The following is a 23,713-nucleotide window of genomic DNA, read 5'->3' as shown; positions in this document are numbered from 1 at the left end:
GTTGTCTCCAAAAGTTGTTCTGAACAGCGGATGGCAAGAGTTTGACCCTGGGGAAAGGGAAATTCCCTGAGCTGCAACACCACTCAATGGTTGGGTAGATAGTCACCAGTCCGGGACTGAGCTTACACACAAACCTTCTCATAAGGTCTGTGGATGAGAAATTTTCATGCCACTAACTTGAAGTGGACCGAGGATGACGTGCAATGAGGAGAAATGATAAAGGAAAAGAATTCAAAGGCTGGAGGGGCAAGATGATTGAGGGGGGAGTCACTGCTCCAACACTGCCTGGCCTTGCTCCAAACCGGGTTTGCTCAAGGGTGGCTGTGGGAGGTGTACAGAGGAGCAATGGCAGCTTTTCTTTCTGTCAGTGTTATTAACGGACACCTAGAACATATGGCTCCAACTGAATTGTCTTCCTGGCAGAGGTGGTGGAAGCAGCATAGGATCCACTCTTCCCTTTCCCGCTCCGCCTGGCCCGGCCCCTCCTTTTGCTGTCCACCTCTCCAGGCACCTCCCCTTCTTGCCTAACTCCTCCCCAGCCTGCCCAGTCGCTTCCCACTGCTCTTGCGAGCAGCCGCTGGCTCCTCTCTCCTGCTAGGCTCCGCCGGAGTGGGATCGCGCAGGCGCAGCGTGGTGCTGAGCCCGGAGTAGCGGAGCGGGACCCGAGGTAAGTGAGGCAGCTGCGCGGGACTCCTGGGGGAGAAGGTGCTCACAGCTGAGCGTCCCAGGACGCATCCGGGTGGATGTGGCTTCACTTTGACTGGCTCGGGGAAACTGATCAATCCTGCTGCTGTGTCGGTGGTGCCGCTGCTGGAGCTCATCCGGCCAGGGCCGCGTGGGGAGAGGATTGGTGGCGGGAGTCGCCGAGGGTGTGTACCGGCAGTGGAATTGCAAGAAGGGAGTCTAGAGGCTAGAAGTCCACACATGGGCTTGGCAAGACTAGGAGGTTCTCCAAGGGCGCTGGAGGGTGGCCCAGCTTCAAGTTCAGTCCCCCTACTTGATGCCCCTGAGCAGTGTCCCAGGCTTACCTCCACCCTTGCGGGGATTTCTTGGGGTGCAAAGTTGCCGGGAACATTCTCTACCGCCCAGGGAGAGGATTTGGGGGAGGTGGGTTGTTGGCTTGGGCTGTTGCAAAAGAGGGTGTGACTTTCTTTTACCCGGGAACGTGTCCCTCTTCTGGTCCATTGTGCCTGGACATTTTAACAAAGGCTAGGACTGTTTTGTAGGCAGTGGCGGGTGACAGTGGGGCGGGTGTGCGTAGGTGGGTGCTTGAGAAGTCACGTTGGCGCCCTAGGGGGTGGGGGCCTGGAGTTGGGGGAGTGGAAAGACACGAGTTACCTTCCTGCTTAGGCTTTCCCCTTTTTTCCTGGTCTGCTGATTTTGATCAGTGAACATCCCCCAGAGGAATGTAACTGGATTTTAGTGTGTATGTTCGTGCTCTGGCTGCAGTCATAGGTTTTGTGATTGTGTAATTCACGTATATTTTTAAGAGTTCCTTCGGGAGAAAAGCAAAAGTAATGGAATTTGAGAGGACATAATTGAATGAGAGAAGTGGTGGAGTGACCAAACTTACAGCCAGACGAATTCCTTTGGATAGTAACAGTATGAGGCTAGACTTTGAAAGATGTGAAGGTGTGCAAGTCTGAATAATTGAAAAGTTAGGTAGAGTACTGTTCATTGTTTCAATACAGAGTGTATTGTTAGGAGTATGATGATGCCAATCACTTGGGCACATTCATTGTAGAAACTTTAAAACTGGTACTAATAAAAAACTTCAGAGAACTGTTGCGATAATATTGGATAAAGGCCCATAGGCTTTCAATTTCAATTTTAGGATTTTTTTTATGAGAGATGTTACATGTGTTCCCAAGCATAGATGTTTATATTTTTAACTGATTTGTTTTAAGTTAATACAACATAACAAACTGAACTTCCTCCTCCTCCTCCACCCCTTTCCCTTGATTGTGAATCTTGTTTTATAAACATTTACTCTCAGATCTGAAATACGTTTAAACGTACAATTGCTCCGCCTCATGTGTAACGTTAGCAGAATTTCTTCCTGTTTTCTTGTTATTTTACTCGTTCTTTTATTTTCTCCATTTTAAAGGGCTTGGTTGATAACATTACCAAATTCTTGAGTGCAATGTTATGGATGGCTTTTCCCTTTTCCAAATTCCTGATCAACTCCTATTCATTCCTGAAAACTCCTCACAACTAACTTCTTGGAAAAAAATTGCCCTCCCCAGATGTAAAGAATCATCCCTTTTTCTGTTTAATTGATATCGCTAGACTTATTTTTCTCTCACAATTAGAACTTCAGTCATCCGTGCTACCCCAGTACTAGGGCTGCCTGGCAAGTGGTGAGTGCCCAATAAACTTATAGTTGCATGCTATTAATTGCTAGTAGAAAGATAAGTCGTTTCATGTAGATTTCATGGAGTAATAGAAAATATTTGCAATGCTGAAATTTTATTTAATATTTTAATTCTATTTAATGCTAGTATTTAAACAGTTATTTGGATATGGATAAGGCATAACAAAACAAATATGTTGTCATATGTTTATCTTTATTAACGTATATCCTTATAAAAGAGATGTAAAAGCTAGAAATGAGTGAAAAAAATCACCAGGTTTAGAAAGGCTGAGACCAAAGCTAGTGATAAATCAATGTGTAATGGAAAATTTGCCATTTTCAGAAAGACACAAATAAGGTGCTGCCTGAATGTAGACGTACTCTATGTAAATGCACCACAACAGGTGATACCCACTAGAAGTTAATGTAAACAAGGAAAACTGTAACCTAAATTTACACTATACTCTTGAATCTTAAGGTGGTTTGAGCCTTTAGCAAATGAATCTTTTCATAGTATATTCCTTAAAAAGCTTAGTCTGACCATTTCTTCCATCTTGACTTTGATTATCTCATCTCTTAAATCCACCAGCATTATTGGCCTTCCAATCACCTCTGCTCTTATCAGAAAACGTAATGTCCTCATTAGACCCACTCAGCCTCAACACTCCCATGCCCAGCTTTCATCTTCTGAATGAATTCACACATTGGAGATGCTATCGCAAGCAAATAATCACGAGCATTGTTATGACCAAAAATTAGCCAGGGTTTGACTATTTGATTAAGCCATGTTCTGTGCCTGCAAAGTAAAGAATCTGTTCTACCTATTAATAGCCTCTGTTTTTGTATCTTCACTTAACTTCTCCCCTATCCACCTAAATGTAAAAGTGAATTAAAAAAAATTTTTTGATGGTTTGGAGACAGGGTCTCCCTGCAGCCCCAACTGGCCTGGAACTCTCTATATAAACCAGACTGGCCATGAACTCACAGAGATCTGCCTGCCTCTGCCTCCCAAGTGCCGGGATTAAAGGCATGCACCACCATGCTTGGTTGGATTTTTAAGAATATTTTATTTATTATTTTTATTTTATGTGTATGATTGTATTGCTTACATGTAGGTAGGTGCACCTGTGTCATTCAGTGCCCACGGAGGTCAGAAGAGGGCATTGAGTCCCCTGGATTTAGAGTTAAAGACAGTTGTTAGCCACCATGTGAGTGCTGGGAATTGAACCTGGGTCCTCTGCAAGAGAAATCTCTCCAGCCCTGTCAAAGTGTTTTTTATGTGACTTTTTGAATTGCATTAATTACCCTGCCAAAAGCAACACTTGAATTTCATGATTAATATTTGTGAATAGAATTTGAGATGCAGAGGCTGAGTAGTCTATGAACATTTTTATTTAAGAGGTCTATATCTTCTCTGTCTGTACACTCATTTATTGAAGAAAAATATACCAAACCATTCTGAATAATTTATACATTCTCTCCTAAAAAGTTCCTCATCCCAACTTCCTTCTTGAGTTTCTGTTTTTTCTTCTGTTTCTGTAATTAAGAGTAGAGTATGCTAAACTGATATTTTCATATCTTGTTGGTGTGGAAATGAAGCAAGTAAGAGAAGATACTTGGAATTAACAACCAAGAATCTTTCTTTTTGTTTGTTTTTGGCTTCTGTCAGGTACAGAGGATTGATTTAATTTTACTCTTCAGTTAGTGGAATATTATCATTATTATGACTAAAAACATTGGGATAATGGTTTTTAATTTGGCATATGAATCAGACTGTGCACTTAGGGGAGCACTTTAAACCAACATACTTACATTTAGTGTCTTTTTCTCTATATAACCCACCAAATCAGATAGTGACAGTTTGGAAACTGAACAAAATTTACAGGAGATATTGATGTCCACCCTGCTCAAGAAAAATTTCTTTGAGCAATGGTAGAGTGTGGAGAGAGTAAAAATAAACTACTTTCATTTGTAAGCTATTGGTGAAAGAAGTGAAGACAAACACTGGATTCTGATGATTTTAAGGGTTCAATACAGTTGTACAAGAGAGAGCCAAAACCCTGATAAAACCAAGGAGTGACTGGAGGTATAATGCTAGGAATATTTAATAAATGGAATAGAGTACTGGAGCAGGAGAACAGGAGAGAACCGAAGTAAGGGCACTGAGAGAGAAAAAAGAATGAAAGAAAACATAAATTTAAAAGTAGAGATGGATGAAGTTGAAAGTGTTTGCTTTAGAGTGAGGATTTTATTAAGTGATGGTTACTGTTTCTCAATGGATGTGAGATTTTTTGGTTTCAGTGAGAAACATATTTTATATCCAGGTAGAAATTGTAGGTACATCTGAGGAGGAAACTCTAGAAATGAATCAACTGAAGATGTTCCTAGTTTTTTTTTAATTAATAAAATTTATTTTTATGAAAGTTTCAGGTTAACCAGAAAATTAGATTGAAATTAGAGTTCCCATATGCCCCTGGTTCTTGCACAATTTCCTGAACTACAATATCCGGTACCATGATGGTACACTTGTTTCAAGTGATAAACTGCATTGCTACATCATTATTACCTCAGGTCTATTGTTTACACAGGGCCTTCTCTTGGGGTTGAACATTCTATGAGTTTAGACATACTGATGATAACTCATATTCACTGTTGTAGTATCCTACAGAATAGTTTGGCTGCCTTACAAATCCTCTGTGTTCTGTCTATTCATCCCTTACTCTCAACAGCCTCTTGTAACCTTTGACCCTTCCACTGTCTCCTTACTTTTGGCTTGTTCAAATGCTATGTAGTTGAGATCATACAATATGTAACTTTTTTCATATTCATTTCTTTCACTAATATGGATTTAAGTTTCTTGAATATCTTTTCATGGTTTGATACCTTATTTCTTTTAAGTGATAGATAATAATCCGTCACCTGGATTATTATTATTATCAATCTGCTTTTTAAGAAAATATCTTGTCAGCCAGGCATGGTGGCGCATGCCTTTAATCCCAGCACTTGGGTGGCATAGGCAGGCAGATCTCTGTGAGTTCAAGGCCAGCCTGGTCTACATAGTGAGTTTCAGAGGAAGGAAGGGAGGGAGGGAGGGAGGGAGGGAGGAAGGAAGGAAGGAAGGAAGGAAGGAAGGAAGGAAGGAAGGAAGGAAGGAAGATACCACTCCCAAGTTTTGGCAGTAGTAAATAAAAGCATTATAAGCATCACTGTCTTATTCTGTGTCTTTGTGTCTGTCACTCCATAAATTACCAACTCCTCTGAGTAAATACCAAGGAGCAGAAGAGCTGGATTATATGTTAAGTATACATTTAGTTTTGCTAGAAACCAACAACATCCATACTAGCTGTGCTATTTTTTAGTTGCACCAGCAGCAAATGAAGAGTTCCTGTTGCTCTGCACTCTTGACAGCATTTGGTGCTATGAGTGTTCTGTATTTGGGCTATTTTAATAGATGTGTAATGCTATTTCATTGTTGTTTTATGTTGAGCTTCCCTAAAAACATGTAGTGTTGAGCATCTTTTCTTTCTTTTTTTTTTGTCTTTGTTTTTGAGACAGGATCTCCCTATAGCCCCAGCTGGCCTAGAACTCACTATGTAGACCAGGCTGGCCTTGAACTCACAGAGATCCTCCTGCCTCTGCCTCCCAAGTGTTGGGATTAAAGGCATGTGCCACCACGCTGGTTTCATATGTTTATTTTACATCTCTATTAACTGAAGATATTTTAGCTATTTTTAAACCAAGTTGTCTGTTTTGACAATGCTGAGGTTTAAGTATTACTTCTGTATTTGAGATCATAGTCATTTATCTAATATTGAATTTGCAAGTATTTTCTTACAGTGTGTAGCGTTCCTTCTTATTTTTCTTGACTATATTTTCGGTAGAACAGAAAAAATTTCATATTTTAATAAAGTCCAGTTTATTAATCATTCCTTTTATACCTGAAGTCATGTAGATTCCTTTTATGTTATCTTCTAAGAGTTTTACATTTTTCTATTTTATACTTAACTCTGACCAATGTTAAGTTAGCAATCCATTTAAAGTTAATTATTATTCAGAGTGTAAGGTCTGCATGACTTTTTGTTGCTGGACTTGAACCTGTGGCCTCATGTGCGCTAGGCAAGCACTCTACTGAACCACACACTCAGCTCTGTATTCATTTTGTTTTGCATGTGGATGCCCAGTTGTTCTAGCACTGTTCATTGAAAGGATTTTTTCTATATTGTATTTCTTTGGGTCCTTTGTCTTAAGACACCTTATGTGTGTTATTATGTATCCATTTATGGGATCTTATTCCATTATATTGATTAATTTGCCTACTATTTTGTCAATACCACATTGTTTTTATTACTTTATATTAAGTCTTTGTGGTGCTCAATCTTGACTGTCAAGTTAGTGGGATTTGGAATCACCATGGAAACAAATCTCTGGGCATATCTATGAGGAACTGTCTAGATTTGGTTAACTGAGGTGGGAAGAACAACCCAAATGTGGGTGACAGGATTCCATGGGCTGTGGTCCCTGGCAAATAAAAAGGAGAAAGTGAGCCAAGTACAGGCATTCATCACTCTCTGCCTCATTTCTGTGGATGTAGTTCGACCAACTGCCTCCAGTTCTTGTCATTGTACCTTTCATCTGTGCCCTGAGATGGTGGGCAGTATCCTCTGGAATTGTCACCTAATATGTATTCTGCCTTAAATTGCTTTTGTCAGGAATTTTGTCACAGCAGTGAGGCAGTTAACACAGTCTTGAATTTGATAGTCACACTCCGCTATTTTGGATCTTCTACAATACTGAATTGGCTAGTCTATATCTTTTGGCTCTTTATGTAAACCTCAGAATCAGTTTTTCATATTCGCAAATTACTTGCTTGGTTTTTACATATTTGTTTATTATTTATTTATTATGTCTTTTTGAGACCATGTCTCCCTGTAGCCCCAGCTGACCTGTAACTCACTATGTAGACCAGGCTGGCCTTGAACTCACAGAAATCTGCCTGCCTCTGCCTCCTGAGTGGAGTACTGGGACTAAAGGAGCACCACCATGCCCGACTCCCACTTGCTTGGTTTTAATTGGGATTGCATTGAATTTGTAGATCAAGTTGTAAAGCATTAACATCTTGAATCTATTGGGTCTTCCTATCCTTGAACCCAGAATTCATTTTCATTTATTTGTCCTATAATTTATTTCATCAGAGTTTTGTAGTTTTTCCTAATAGACAAATTTTGTTACATTTTTACCTATTTTACATTGGGCATATGCTGTTGGAAACTATAATGTGTTTTAAATTTCAGTTTGCACTTACTCATTGCTGGTAATATACAAAAGAAGTTTATTTTTGTTTATTAACCTTATGAACTCTTGCTATACTCATTAATTCTAGGAATTTTTGTTAATTCTTTGATATTTTCTAGTTAGACAGTCATATCATATATGAACATTTCTTGGTTCTCACTGCATATGCAGTCTATTTCCTTTCCTTTTGTAATCCTACTAGGTAGAATTTCCAAAATGGTGAATAAAAGTTGTGGCGAGAAGAGACGTAATTGCCTTGTTTCTGAATTTAGAGGAAATGATTCATGTTTCTCACCATTAAGTGTAATATTATCAGTTTAAGAATGGATAGTCCTTGTGAAGTTCAGGAAGTCCTTTTCTGTAATGGTTAGTCTCAACTTGAGTGGATTGATAGATGTCCAAGAGATAAGGTAAATTGCTGGATGTGTGTTTGAGGGATTTTCGGAGAGGATTAATTGACAGTCCTCCTGTCATAATCTTTTGCCATATGACAGGCCCAGAAACATGAACCTGGCCAGTTATTGACTGATATCTTTGAAAGCATGAGCTTTTAAATTCATTCTCTCAGGTATTTGTCACAGTGATAGGCTGGTCTACCTAAAAAAAAAAAAAAAAAAAAAAAAAAAAAAAAAACCAATGAAGTGGGGTTGTTTCCATGACAACCAAACCATGTAATTCAGAAGACTTTAAAACAGGTTTGTGGGAGGAATTTGGGGGAAGAATTAGAGATGAGGGTTAGAGAAAGCCCCAGAATTCTAGAAACAGAGCTAAAACAGTAATTTGGCTGGGACTTTAAGAAGACCAGAACGCTCATAGGAATGAGGACAGCAAAGCCTGCTCATGATGTTTCAGATGGAAACAAGGATTCGATTAGAAATTGTGCCAAATGCTATTCATGTTGCATGTGGCAAAGAACTTCTCTACATTTTGTCCATGCCATAAGACTTTATGAGAAGTTAAATTTAAGGGAGGGATGGGCTGATAAATCAGATAGAGGATATTTCAAGGCAATGCAGCATTCATGCTGTGATATTGGCTTTTCTGACTTCTTTTAGATTTACAGTGAGAACTGGGAGTAAAAAGAAGAGCGAAAAATACTTACAAAACTTGCAGTCTCCCCAAAAAACAAGCTTTCATAAAGTTGGAGCCAGGAAGAGTGTAGCTACAGAAGAGACTAGGGTTGAGGAAACGAAGCCATATAGGGGGTCTGAGAGATAGTCCAGCCATTAAAAGCTCTTGCTCAAGATTTTTAAATTTCATATCTTTTACAAATTTTTGTTGGATTTTTGAGATTTTCATAGAATATAAATAATTTGATGTTATTTAGATCCCCTCTGCCATCTGCAAAGGAAAAGAAAAGAAAGTGTTTACTCTGAAATCACGAAGAATTGTATTTAGATCCCAGTGTCCATGTAACCAGCACCAAGTCAGGGCAGATACAGGAGGACTGCTTGGACTTGTTAACCTCTACTCTAGCTTAGAAAACAGGAACCACAGGTTCAGGGAGAGACCCTTGCCTCAATGGAAAAAGACAGAATGATAGAGGACACTGGATGACTTTTTCTGGTCTCAGCACATGTAAGCATGTATGCGCATACACACACACACACCACACGAATGTATGAATGAATAAATAAATTTAAAAACAAGTCAACTACTTGGCACCAGGACAATAGGATAGATGCTTTAAGTGCATCTCAGGAATTTCCCTAACGCTCAAAAGAATAAAATATTAACTAACTTGAAAGGCTTTGGTTTGAGAAGGGAACAATGGTATATTAGTTATTTCATTGTTACAACAAAGTACCTGATAACAGCAGGTTAAGGAAGGGTTTATTTGGGCTCACAGTTTGAGGGGACACGGTTCATCATGGCACAGAAGGCATGGTTGTTGGGAACATCATGCAGTTAGTCACATTGTGTCTGCAGTCAAGAAGCAGAGCGAGGTGAACACTGGCTTCTTACTTTTTCTCTCTTTTGTTAAATCTGGAACCCCAGTCCATGGGATGGTGCTGCTCATGTTCAGGATAGGACTTTTCAGTAAAATATCTCTAGATACTTACTCCAAAAAAAAAAAAAAAGCCTAGAGGGCTGGGTGTTGTGGTGTATACCTTTAATCCCAGCAGTTGGGAGGCAGAGGCTAGATGGAGGCCTGCCTGGTTTATATAGCAAGTTTCAGGCAAGCTTGGGCTGCAGGGAAACCCTATCTCAAAACAAACAAACAAACAAACAGAACAAAACAAAACAAAAAAACCCTAACAAGGAAAAACAAAGCCAGCCGTGTGCCTCCTAGGTGATACAAATCCAAGGTTAACCATCTAAACTGGGGTAACCTACTTGCAAACGGCCATCTAAGGAAATGATTCCTTATATTCAGCCATATAGACATTTAGAGGTCTTTGCAGTGATTATTTAAGCATTCCCAGCCTCCTTCTTGAACTGGTAACAAACCTTGCTCTCATCTATGTGATGCTGGCTTTGTAGGCATGCAAGGAGGCAATAGTTATGAAGTCCTTAAGGCTTCTACCCAGATTTCAAAATCAAGGTGGGAGGCCAGGCAGTTGGCAGCAGAATCAGCATCCCTATAGTCACTCCCTGAGACTATAATGTGTGAAGCTGTGCTGGTGAGGTTGTGGATGCAGTGGAAACCGAAAAGTTAGAGATGCCAGGAAGCTGGAGCAACTGGTGAGGAAAGCTACAGGCCATGAACAGTGTCATCCGAAGAGTAAGACCATGTAAGACCTGCACATGACAAGGCTCTGGGGATAGGGCTTCCTAAGCCCTTTGGCACTTACATCACAGCACATGCCCCAGATGCTGCACATGCAGTTACAGAATCTCATGTTTGCCCTGCTCAGTTTCAAACTTCCTTTGGTCCCATCTCTCCTTTCAGTGTTCCCATTCTTCCCTTTCAGAATGGAAATGTTTTATTCTATGCCTTTGTATATTACAAATACAAATTCACAGCTAAGAATTATATTCAGCATTTATTAAATATCTTTGATATACAAAGGTTGTTGTATTGGATTTATCCTTTGGAATTTAAAAGTATAAATGCTTCTTAAGAATCTTATTGGGCATAATGAAGTAAGGATCAAAGAGCCAGGAGATGGGCTAATCACAGCTCTTAAAATACTTATAGTTGCTTTGCTTTCTCTATTATTATGTAGTAATAATTGGTATAGTTATTTTCAAGCTCATCCAAATACTGGTGATGAATTTTTGATATCATGCATTATCTTCTTGAAAGGCATGGCAATTAAATGGACCAAAATTGAAATAACAGTTTGAACTCTTAGGCACGTTTCAGTGTTTCACAATTTGTAACCTAGGATTTCTGTATGAAAACGTGTTCTATTTGGAATACTTGACCTGAAGTACATTTCTTGTGTTCTGTTCCATCTTTCAAAACTGTGTCTTAGAAGACGTGTGTTATTTTCTGAAATTCTATGCCTCATTTTTCATTAACAGCATCTTGTTTTTCAAAACACTATATTCTGTGAATCTCTTCGAATATAGCTCCAGTATGCCTGATTTTTGTGGTTTGTTCCCTAATGTTATGCATTTCAAGTTTGTAGAAAATCTATTTGAGTGTCTTGCCACAGTAATCCACTGTGACATGTTTGCTTCAGGGAGAAAGCAGGAGAAATGAGAAGCATAAGCCTGGATTTAAAATTTGATATCACAGCAAAAAAATAGTTAATGGGATATATATCAAGTTTCTTTTCTAAATTAGTGTTGCTTATGGGACCAGAATAATTATGTTAGCAAGAATACTTTGATTTTTTTAATGTAATTTTATCCTGACTCAGTATCTAACTCATTTCCCCTTGGTTTTATGAAGAAAATATTTCTATCAAAGTACCAAAAATACTTTTCCTGAAGTTCATAAGCAGTCTTATAATAGAAATATTTGTCCCTTAAAATATAAATAATACTATAAAAAAATAAAAACTCCTTTGAGCCGGGCATGGTGGTGCACACCTGTAATCCCAGCACTCGAGAGGCAGGCGGATCTCTGTGAGTTCCAGGCCATCCTGGTCTACAAAGTAAGTTCTAGGCCAGCTGGGGCTACATGGAGACCCTGTCTCAAAAAGACAAAAAAGCCCCCCCCCCAAAAAAAACTCCTTTGAATTTTAAGTTGTATTTTAAAATGCAAATGGTAATATTTGTAGGAGGTATTGATATTTTGCCTATATTTGATTTTCTAAATTATAGCTGGTCGTGGAGCATATAAAATTGACTTAAGCAAAGTTTTGAATAGTCCATTCTTACTATTGTTATCCTAGTTCAGAGTTCCTTACTTCTTTGCTAATACTATATAATCATACCCTTTTGACTGTTTTCATTAGTCATTTATTGTCTACTTTTAATCCAAATTGCTCATAGACAGATACTGGAAACCTCCAATTTAGAGCACCACCCTTCACAGTGTTTCTGGAAAGCACCACTCAATATCCCTGAAGATTAAATTGGTCATTCTGCCAAAGGTTATATGTCCCTAACCTCCCTTTGTTGGGTGTATGACAGAACTGTAATTCCAATCCAACTTTTTCTCACACTAAAACTTTGGAGCTTTTCTTAGGAGGCCTTATTGCGTGAAGCATGCCTTTGACCCATCTTTCCATTCTCAGCTTTACACTTTATTTTATTTTTTTAAATTTTATTTATTATTTTTATTTTATGTGTATGTGTGTATTGCCTGTGTGTAGGTAAGTGCACCCGTGTCGTGCAATGCCCATGGAGGTCAGAAGAGGCTGTCAGATCCCCTGGGACTGGAGTTACAGACAGTTGTTAGCTGCCATGTGGGTGCTGGGATTTGAACCTGGGTCTTCTGCAAGAACAGCCAGTGTTCTTAACCTCTGAGCCATCTCTTCAGTCCCTCAGCTTTACACTTTAAACACATAGTAAATCTCTGTGTCTGGGAGTAGAAAATTTGTATTTTGCACCATACATACATTGCCAACATCTAGCATTACATATAGCATGTGTTAGTGCCTAATTGATTACCTCATGAATACTACATAGGTAGAAGTGTAACTTCCCTGTGCTTGCCACAATGCCAGGCATATGGTATATAGTCAGAATATTTAAGTTGAGTTATCTATTCCAGTGTTATTGAATTAATGATAGCATCCATTTTAGTTTTGATTAAAGCAGATAATGATAATGAATACAACTGTTTGAGTCACACATTGAGTGCCCTGTTGAAGAAAAAGATGATTTTAATGATGCTTTTTCTTTTGGCTCTCACAGAGTATATGTAGTCTCATGTGATGAGGACTATGACTTTTATCTGTTTCATCTTACTTGAATTTTCCTTTCTCACATTCTGCCCTTTCTCTGGATAAAGCCTCAGCTGGCCTAGAAAACTCACTATGTAGACCAGGCTGGCCTGGAACTCACAGGGATCCACCTGCCTCTGCCTCCCAAGCCCTGGGATTAAAGTGGGATCAAAGGTGTGTGCCACCACCCCCGGTGTCTTTGTTTTTGTTTCTGTTTTTTGTTTGTTTGTTTGTTTGTTTTTGGTCAGACTTGCACCCACATTTATATATAGTTAGATTTTTTTCATAAAGACTCAGAAACATGTATACATGATTGACAACCCTAAATTAAATTATCGCAAACAGAAATTCTCCCTCGTTTCCAACACCACCTGTATATCGGGTTTTTTGGGGTTTTTTTTTTGTTGTTGTTTTTGTTGTTGTTGTTGTAGTTTTGGGCTTTTTTTCTCTCTTGTTTATAATATTATTACAGGTTTAAAATGAGCATACAAAGTAGTAGATATTATTATGGCATTTTCTAGAAAAATGCGTGTAGGGGCCAGAGAGATGGTTAAGAGCACTGACTGCTCTTGCAGAGTACCTGGGTTCGATTCCCAGTACCCACATGGTGGCAACTGATGGCCTCTCCTGACCTCCTCGGGCACTACATGACACAGGTGCACTTACATACACGCAGGCAGTACACTCATACACATAAGATAAAAACCGTAAATAAAATCTTTAAAACAAAAAAAGGAAAGATGTGTTTTAGTAGAGTCTCCTTACCCTTCCTCTGTCTCATTTACCTGCTACTCTGAATCTCTCCTCTGCAGTCCTTTTTCCTCTTTCATGTCCCATAGGTCCTTTGTTTTTTTATATTGTTAAATGGGAAGAAGGTTCTGTATTCAGACTTCTGGGTAAGAAACAACTTCAGTACAAGCAGGGATACAACTACAGATGGTTCCCTTTCTTTGGAAGAACCATATGCCTTTCATTTGTGTATGTATGTATGTATGTATGTATGTATGTATGTATGTATGTGTGTGGATGTATATGAGTGGAGGTCAGAGCACAACTCTATGGAATTAGTTCTCTCCTACTTTAAAAAAAATTATTATTTTTATTTTATGTGCATGAGTGTATTGCCTGCATGTAAGTAGGTGCACCCATGTCATGCCATGCCTGTGGAGGTCAGAAGAGGGCGTTGATCTCCTGAAACAGGAGTTACAGTTACGGCAGTTGTTAGCCTCCATGTGGGTCCTGGAAACTGAACCTGGTCCTCTGTGTTGACCCATCGTGTTGGCCCCTCAAAATCGTATTCCCACTCCTAAATTTAAAAGGCCCTAAATTAAGGGTTTAATGACATTCTGCATCACGTTCCCTCAAAGAAGCTTCTGCTTTTTACTGCTTTTCTTGACAGTCTTCTATGTTTTGATACAAGTGAGGATGGGAAGAAAGGAAGCTGTCTTTCTCATTACTTCCTTTTCTTCATCATAATGAATTGAGAGGATGTATTTTCATGATCATTTATACAGGTCTCATTCCAAACTTACATAAGATTCAAGTATGAGGTTTAAAATGTTTCTGCATTTTGCCTGTTATTTAACTTTTCATTGACTTTAATAACCTATGATTTAGTAATTACTTTGAGAGTTTATGCTACATTGAAGGTTTAGCCTATGTCATTGTCTATCTGTAGTCCTTAATTAGTGATGACTGTTATAGTCTCTTAAACTTTCATTGAGGTTTCACATCTATGAAAGACTCTCAAAGCTGATGTGGATTTTTCTCCCCATTGTCCATTTCTTTCCTAATCAAATAATAACCATGGCTTTGGGAATTATTTTTCCTCTTTCTTTCAGTTTTCAGGCCTACCCAGGAACAACACTATATAATTAACTCTTCCCTGTTTCTCTGGATCTAGCCATGGTTTATCTTTCTTGTGCTATAGTTATGGAACTTCTTCTGATGGCATTATGCTTTATTTTCCTATTATATTACTGCGATGACATGTAATTTTGTTTCTCCTTTTTTTTCAGTTATCATATCGTGGGTGAGACAGATTTGTCTAAAGCAGTATGTGAATTATTTCCAAAAGCCTTAATTAAAACAGATATTAATTTCTGTATAATATTGGTCATGAATTCTTAAGTCTTCCCTTTTTACATGTAGACTGTTATGGAGATGTCTACAGGTGGAATTACGTTTTTTCTTATTTTAAAAAATGTTTAACATATCTCCATATATAGTATTGTTGAAAGCTACAACTTATGTTAAGATAGCCAAAACTTAATGTAATTCTAGCATTCTTTGTGGCATACATAAATCTTAATATATGATCATCCATTATCTATCTGGTAATATCTGTATTTACAGAAATGCAATTCAAATTTACTTTGTCAGACTTTCCCCAGTCAGCCGGAGCTCAGGCATAGTGCTCAGAGAGCTCTGATGTGCATGCTTTATAGTCTCAGTTTCTAAAATGGTATTGGGATCGATGTTTTTGATTGTAAACGTAACTGGTTAGTTTAGAACTATAATCTTTTATTTGATCACATAATATTTGGCTACATACAACAGCATACCCAAAGAGTAAGAGTATTCTTCATAGAACCAAGAGTAAGTATTCAGAAACTCAGTGGCTGTTAGAAATCTTTATTCACTGTGTACAGTACCTAACTCCCTCAGACAAGCCCCCAGCTTCAAGGATGCCTACAATTGGTATAGTTAATTACGTGTCTGTGGGAGGTGGCAGAGGATGTTCTAGTAAAACCATCACAGCTTACTCTACTACTATCACTTTTGTTGAATTAATTCAGAGCCATGTTAAAACATTTAGTATCTCTGCTTAGTAAGTATTTAAAATATTTGATTAATGTCATTCTGAGTTTCTGGTTCACAAGGAAGCAAATAAATTCAGTACTGTGTAGAAGAGCTTTACTGAGTAGTACCTGACAACAGCTTCAGATAGGCTGTGGGGATAGTGCCTGACTTCAGTCTGACCCAGGTCTTAAGGAAATGCCTTAAATTCTGGAGCAAGAAGAAACCGGATGACCAGTTGTTATCAGGCAGTGTGTGTCTCCTCCCTATGGTTTGGGAACTGTGTAAGGCCATCTTCACTCACTTCCTTGCTTTTTTTCAGTTGAGTGAACGGCTTTCCACCTTGGGGAAAGGATACCATGCTGATTTTGCTTTTGCTGTCTATATAAGTAGTAAATGGTCTCTTTACTAGCTAAATCAGTATACATTTGTTAAATGTAACAGCTTCATGGTAATACAGTTAGGCCTGTTAGTCACTGTATTGTCACAGTGATTACGTTTGTGTGACATAGTAAAACTTTCACTGGCCAAACACTCAGCTGACATGTGTGACATGAAATATTCCTTGAGCCTTGTACCTATCTCTGGGCAGGTGAGACCCTCAATTTCATAGGTAGACAGAGGCCAGGACTTTCTATTGGGATTAATCTGGAGTACTTTTCTCACATTGTCAGACCAGGAAAAAATACCAAGATCCCGTCATTGGAAATTCTTATTCACGCAGTTGAAAGAGCTATGCTGATTCTGAAGCTTTCCCCCTCTACACACTCATTTGAGTATAGTAAAGGAAGCATAATGACAGTGTTCAGGAGTACTCAGACTGGTACATTGTAAATACGTACTTGCCTCCTGTTTATCAATCCTGTGGTCTCTTCAGTGTATGGTGTTTTGAGTCCCAAAGAATCCAAAATTTTACTATGTAACACCTGTAATCATTCTTTTTCTAGTACTTATCTGGAAAACAATAGGAGTCAACATGAAATATATTTTCTAATATAATTTTGAAAAGCTTTCTATAATACTTGTTGATTTTTCATTATATATATACATATACATATATGTGTATATATGTATATATATATTTCTTTTTTTTTTGAGACAGACTCTGCCTGTAGCTTCAGCTGGCCTGGAACTCACTATGTAAAGCAGGCTGGCCTCAAGCTCACAGAGATCCACTTGCCTTTGCCTCCCAAGTGCTGGGATACATTATATATTTTTTAAACAGTCAAATTTAGTTTCCTTCTAAATACTGTGAACTGCACTTTACAAAATTTTATGTATTCTCATTACAATTTAGTCTCACAGTTTTGTCTTATTTCTCTTGAAATTTATTCTGCAAAATGATTATCTAAATATGTGTGATTTACTTTCCAAACGAAGCGTTTTCGTAGTTCACACACACACACACACACACACACACACACACACACACACACTTTGAATTAGCTCTTATTTTAGAACTTTTGTTTTGGGTTAGGGTCACTAAAAGTCTATTCTTCATAAACATGGTTTCAAATTTAGAGATGTGAGTGCTTAAGGATTAAGGTTCTATCCTTCATTTCTTTTGAATGGTCATGATTTCTTGGGTTCTTTTTTATTTGTTTCTCTAAGCCTGAATGGATGAGTTTTTCATGTGTTCACTACTGCTGTGCATATTTTGGCTTCCAGTATTCTAATAAAAACCATACCATCTCTCTTCCACCAAGTGAGAGGACCCCGCCTAGTATCTGTCTGCATCTCTTCATAGGCTAATAACTTCACTGTGGCAGTTCTAGCCTCACTTCACAAGTGCTATTCTGCTTTGCATCTGTTCTCAAGATACTTGGTCTAGGATTCAGTTGAGTTTTTCGTAAGACGGGATTGGAAGATTCTTTCCCCAAGTCTCTCTCCTCTACTGTTTTCATACTATACTCTTCAGTACTTTTCAGTTTGACATGTCTGCTTCTCTAGGCTTTCCCGTCATGTGCTCCCCTTCTTTCACTCATCTTCTTTCTCCATAAGTGCTACACGAAGCCCGGACTAAAAGGCAGGACGATGAAAACTTAATGTGTATAGCTCTTTGACCCCTCCGTTCCTCCTCAAACTTGTGAATTCTGACTCAGCGTCTGTATACTTCTGTCCGATGCCTTAAGTTCATTTATGTTCCTATCATATTTAGGGTTATTAGGTTATTTTTATAATTGTCCCCATGTGCACATGGGCATCATACAGGTTCGAAGTTTATCATACCCAGAAGTGGAAGGATTGGAAGACTATATTTTGACCAGGACAGAAAAACAAAGCCAACCAAAGGAAGCACCCACCTCTGCTTTCCTGAATCATCTTTTAGAAACCCCTTTTAGTTTCTGTTCTTAAGATGGTCAAACCTTTTGTTTCCATGTGACAAGGAGTGGATATAGAGAGTTTTAGAGATAATAAGAACCGTTTGGAGGTCATGAGCAACCTATATAATCCAACTTTCCTAAAGTGTATTTAACTTGAAATATTTTTCACAGAATCTGAAGATTTGTATTTTAGAAAAATAGTATTTATAGTTGTTTTGAATCAAATGTTTACTTTAAAAAATTGTTATTAATTCAAGGCCTGGTGTGAATTGGGATATTCAATGAATGTAAGTTGAGTGCATTCACCATAATTAATTACTCATCATTAGTAAACTAGCTAACTGTGAGCATTTTGACTATATCATAAATAAGATGATTAAAAAATATTTGTGGCTTTTCTTATTTTCATGTAGCTACACAGCCAACATATTTTAAACCATGTTAAGTAAAACATTGAGTTATCATGGTATACTTTGTTGCATAGTTCTACATAAATGGAACTGATGTCAGGGAAATCCCTGCAATGATGTTTTCTTCAGTCTAACTCATTTATTGGAGGACTGTAGGGAATAGGAAGCTAGGTAATTAAATGAAGTTCATTTTGTAGTTTCTGCCTCATATAACAGCCAAAGTAAATGAGATTATTAACAGGAACACCTTGGAGATACATATGGAAATTCAAAGGCTTGAGGGAATTGTAGGGGAATTAAAAGTGTAGAATAGCAAAGAAGGGACATTTTATTTATGATTTGGGGTTTAATATCTTCATTAAAATAATACTTGCAATGCATGATTTTGGTTCATTACCTATCCTCTTGTTAAAGCACACGTAAGAGATTATATGAAGCTGGGCGTGTTGGCATGTGCCTTTAGTCCAAGCACTCCACTCAGGAGGCAGAAGCAAGCGGATCTCTCTGAGTTTGAGGCCAGCCTGGTCTGCGTAGCGAGTTCTAGGCCAGCTAGGGCTCCAGGGAGACCCTGTCTCAAAAAAGACCAAAAAAATAAATAAATAAGGAAGAGATTATGTGAATTCTTGATATCAAAGTCCTCATTGTAAATGCTGTTCAGTATCGAGTAGAAAGGAAGTCAAAGTAGCCTTGTTGACCTTTCACTAAAATGAGAGTTGTCACTGACTTGTCAAGATAATTGTTTTGAAAGGGGTATAAGTGTAGAACTCTTCCAATATTCTGTCAATTATTCACCTTCATAAATCAGAAACTGCCTTCATGCTCTGCCATAGGTCTCCATTTAGTGATATAGACAGAGTAAAAATACTTGGTGTTTCTTCTTGGTTCATTAAATACTGCAATAGCCATTTTTGATATTGGCTCTAGTGACCCATAGCTACCTATCAACCTATAACCAGCCTCTGTCTCTCTCAGGTATTGTGGGTTGAAATCAAGTACTCCAAGCAGCTTTCAGGCTTTAATTGCATGAGTGAGCACTGAAAATATGGAAAATATTTGTTAGAAAAGAATAGCAAGGTAAATAAGGCTGAAGAACATTTTTATGGCTATTGATGCATGTTGCAAGTGGGATACATTTTCCAGATGATTCTCAAAGGGGATCAATCATTTGATCTCCAAATGATTCTCATTTTAATTTAGTAGATTCTTTTATTCTTCTGAGGATCCAGTCATATTCTTGTTAATTATCTATAAGACAACATTAAGTACTATCCTTTGTCTTATTTTTACATCTCTGCACTAGATGAATGCATCACTTAAATGAGAAATAAGGAACTGTATTTTCAAGAGAGTTACCTTGTATTTCAATCTATGTGTTAGACAGAAGGTCTGTTTTAGAGTGGTATGAGATATTAGAACCCTATAATGTTTATATGAAGGTTTAGCAAATACTTGATCAAAGAGAATTTTCTCTTCAAATTAGTAGCTACATTGGTATGAGGGAGGAGCTTTTCCTAAGATTGGCTTTCCTTGGTAGCTAATGTTGCAGCTAGATGTTTCAGAAGCACATTCTAAGGAAGTGAATAGATGGCGAGGTAATTCTTTAAAAGTACTTGGATCCCAGTTGTCTCTAGAGACTTTGAAGCCGTGAGTTACATAATAGACTGATTTGATCTCCTAGGATCTTTGCCAGGTTCATAATTGCATTGAGATTTTTAATGATCATAGATGACAACATGATGCCCGTCTCTTTATTCTAGAAGTGAGGTAATTACTACATAGTAAGGAACAAAGTAAGTTTTAGTTGGAAGACTTGGAAGATCAGATTTCGGGTCAGACACAAATAATGCGTAGTTACGTAGCCACTGAGTTGTGACTGCTTGGTTCATTGAAGTAGCCTTGAAGATGATCATTAGACTACAAAAAAATATGGGACAGATTGTATGTTAGTTTGGTAATCATTGAGTCCTGAGACAATAGTTGGCTGTGGTAGGTCCTTTTTAATTTTTGTTTTAAGGATATGAAGTTATATTTTATTGCAATGCCCTAGGCTTCCTTGCTTTTTTAGCATGGAAATAGAGGTGGGAGTGTTAGACAGAATAATGTGTTCTTTCTCTTTTGTTCTGAGCAAGCAATTCTTAATTTTTTGTATTCTTTTCTGGGTACAGCAAACCATATCATTGTTTTCACAGTGTGTCCTTTCATAGTATCCATATTAATGTGCATCTGCTTTTCTCAGGCAGTAGAGAGCTTAATTATTTTTCCTCTGTCCATCTTTATTATATTAGTAGAACATGGCTGTAAGTAACAGGAAGTACAATTAATAGACATTTAGATGTGCAGCTGTTTCACAGTGTAAGTTCGTACATACACAGTTAAGATTGGATGTCTTCAAGAATACATATCTTTCAATTTTTCCAATTTGGCAAACATAGCACCATGCTCTTGTAGCAGCAGTTGTACAATGGCTACATCCCAGGCCTTACATGTGTATTCCATGCAAGAAGAAAGAGAGCAAGAGCAAAAGGATTTTCCAGAATTATGCCCTCTTAAAATGAAGACATTTTTCTTATATCACTTTGTTCAGAATTGAATCACATGGGAATCTGAAAATGTTCCCAGCTTTTATACTAGAGAAATGCAAGGGGCAAAGGCATTGCGAATAGCATTTATGTAGGTGGGCTAAAGAAACATTTATATGATTGGACCCTCCCTTAAAATGCCCTGGCAGATGTCTGGTCACTTATGTTGCACGTATATTTCAGAAGTAGACCTACCATGTTAAATCTCAAGGCCAACATCTCTTTGCTATTCTTTTAAATTCCGTGCGTTTATTTTTATTGTACAGTTACATAAAATCATTTTCAAGCAAGTATATAGTGTGCATTGAGCATACTCCTCCATACTCCATCCAGTACCCTTTTCCTTCACACCCCTTACCTCTCCCACTAGTCCCTCTTTTGCCAAGTTTCATATCTATGTTCATGTCATCAGTACACATGATTTTATAGATCTGTAATTTCTGGGAGCTATAAATAAGAGAAAGATGTGATAATTTGTCCTTTTGAGACTGGCTCAATTTGAAGCTTAATGTGATTATCTGTAGTCATACTGATTTTCCTGCAAACAACGTAACTTCGTTATAGCTAAAAAAAAAAAAAAATCATTGTCTATTTAAAAAAAAGCACATTTTAAAAATCATTCCTCTCTGGTTGGTCACCTATGATGGTTCCATAACTTGATTATTGTGAATAATGCTGCAGTAAAGATTGATGCACAAGTATCTCTGTAATGAGATGAGTTTCTTGCAGTCAACAAAAAGATGGGTTTTGTTTCTTTCTTTTTTTTTATGTCTTTTTTGAGACAGGATCTCCCTGTAGCCCTCCAGTTGGCCTGGAACTCGCTATGTAGACCAGGCTGGCCTTGAACTCACAGAGATCTGCCTGCCTCTGCCTCCCGAGTGCTGGCATTAAAGAGTGTGCCATCACACCATGTCTCTATATAGATTTCTATTGTGACTGGACTAGTTTACATTCCTACCACCAGTGTATGAAAGGTTCTCTTTTGTCCACATCCTTGCCAGTTTTTGTTATTTGTTTTCTTCATGGCTACCATTCTGACTGGGGTGAGATTGAATCTCAATGTAGTTTTTAGTGTAGATCATTGATTCTGACAAAGGTAGCCAAAACTTTCATTGGATTAAAGATAGCCTGTCCAATAAATGGTGATGACAAACAGGTTATCCACAAGCAGAAGAATGAAACTAGATCCCCACCCTGTGTGAAAATCAATTCCAAATGGATCAAAGACCTTAATTTAAGATTTGAAACTCTAAAACTGATAGAGGAAAAACACTTCAAGATATTGGCATAGGTAAGTACTTCTGGGTAGGACTCCAGTTAGTCATGAAATAGTGCCAGCAATTGACAGGTGGGACTTCAGAAAATTAAAAAGCATCTTCATGGCAAAGAAAACAATTAATTAGTAAAGTTAAGGGACAGCCTACAGAATCAGAGAAAATCTTACTAGCTACATACATGACAGAGGATTAATATCTAGAATATAGAAAGAACTCTAAAAACTAATCAACATGAAATTAAGTAACCTACTCATGAAATTTGCTAATGAAATGAGCAGACAATTCTCAAAAGCATAAATGACCACAGACATAGGAAAAACTGTTGAACATCACTAACCATCTGGTCTTGGAGTCCCTATGTAACCAGGAATGACATTGAATTAACTGTATTGTCTTCAATCTCCTGGAGGGAGGCCTGAATAATGGGCATGTACACATGTCTGGTTTATGCTAATGATCTAATCCAGGCCTTTGTGCATGCTACTGGCTGAGCTACTATACCTCACAAACCCTTTCCTTGTAGCTTCCAAACTCTTGGTTGCGGTACTTGATGATCTGTTATTTGTAGTGTGAGTCTGTTTAATTTGGGCACCCAACAAAGTATCTGGTTATCAATGAAACATCTTCTTTAAGTTGATTGAAATGAAGCTAGGGCCAACTGGAAACCCTTACCATCCTCTAATTTTTTATTTCATACTCTGCTTTTATATCCCTTTGCTTTCTTAGGGACCACCTTCCTGTGAGTTTCACATGTGTCCTTTCTTACATTCTCCAGATAGTTGTTACTTTAATGTTTCCTTTTTCTATCTTCAGATATAAAACATTTGTTCAAACAGGAATTCCTGTATCCTTACTACATTAATAGGAAAACTGCATGTTGATATTCATTAAATTAATCCATTTCCTTAGAGACTGAGCTTTCCTCCATGGGAAGAAAGGAATTGTACTAATAGCTCTAAACAAGTAGTGGCTTCGTGATCAAACCAAACCTTGGTATTCTTGTCTATGAAACAGGTCTATTTATCATTCTGGATTAACAGTTTGATTCTGTGCTACAGCCATGTCAGGACTGGAGCTATGCAGAAGCTCCTCCCTCATCTCTCGGGCTATTACTCTTGTTTTACTTGCAAAATTAATGTGTTGAACAGGAACTCGGGAGTCCTGAATTGAAGATGACTTCTTTTAAAAAAGATAGAATGGGGCTGGAGAGATAGCTCAGCAGTTAAGAACACTGGCTGTTCTTGCAGAAGACCCAGGTTCAAATCCCAGCACCCAGCTAACAACTAACAACTGTCTATAACTCCAATTCCAGGGGCTTTGACAGCCTCTTCTGTCTTCCATAGGCATTGCACAACACAGGCATGCAGGCAATACATGCATGTATATATATATAT

At 38.1% G+C, this 23,713-nt stretch overlaps 1 protein-coding gene across 1 annotated transcript in view; it reads left to right on the top strand.

Moving 5' to 3' along the window:
* The first annotated feature begins 554 nt into the window (after nt 1–554).
* Prrg1 (proline rich and Gla domain 1) overlaps nt 555–23,713 on the top strand; it is a 114,018-nt gene continuing 90,859 nt past the window's right edge. The window contains exon 1 of the mRNA XM_008833053.3: nt 555–667. The gene's annotated coding sequence lies outside the window, so the exon portion shown is untranslated. The remainder of the gene's footprint in view (nt 668–23,713) is intronic.

The sequence above is a fragment of the Nannospalax galili genome, unplaced genomic scaffold (assembly GCF_000622305.1).
Source record: "Nannospalax galili isolate Female #2095 unplaced genomic scaffold, S.galili_v1.0 scaffold556, whole genome shotgun sequence".
Taxonomy (NCBI): Eukaryota; Metazoa; Chordata; class Mammalia; order Rodentia; family Spalacidae; genus Nannospalax; species Nannospalax galili.
Note: the sequence above shows the minus strand (reverse complement) of the source record. Positions and strands in the feature narration are given on the sequence as shown.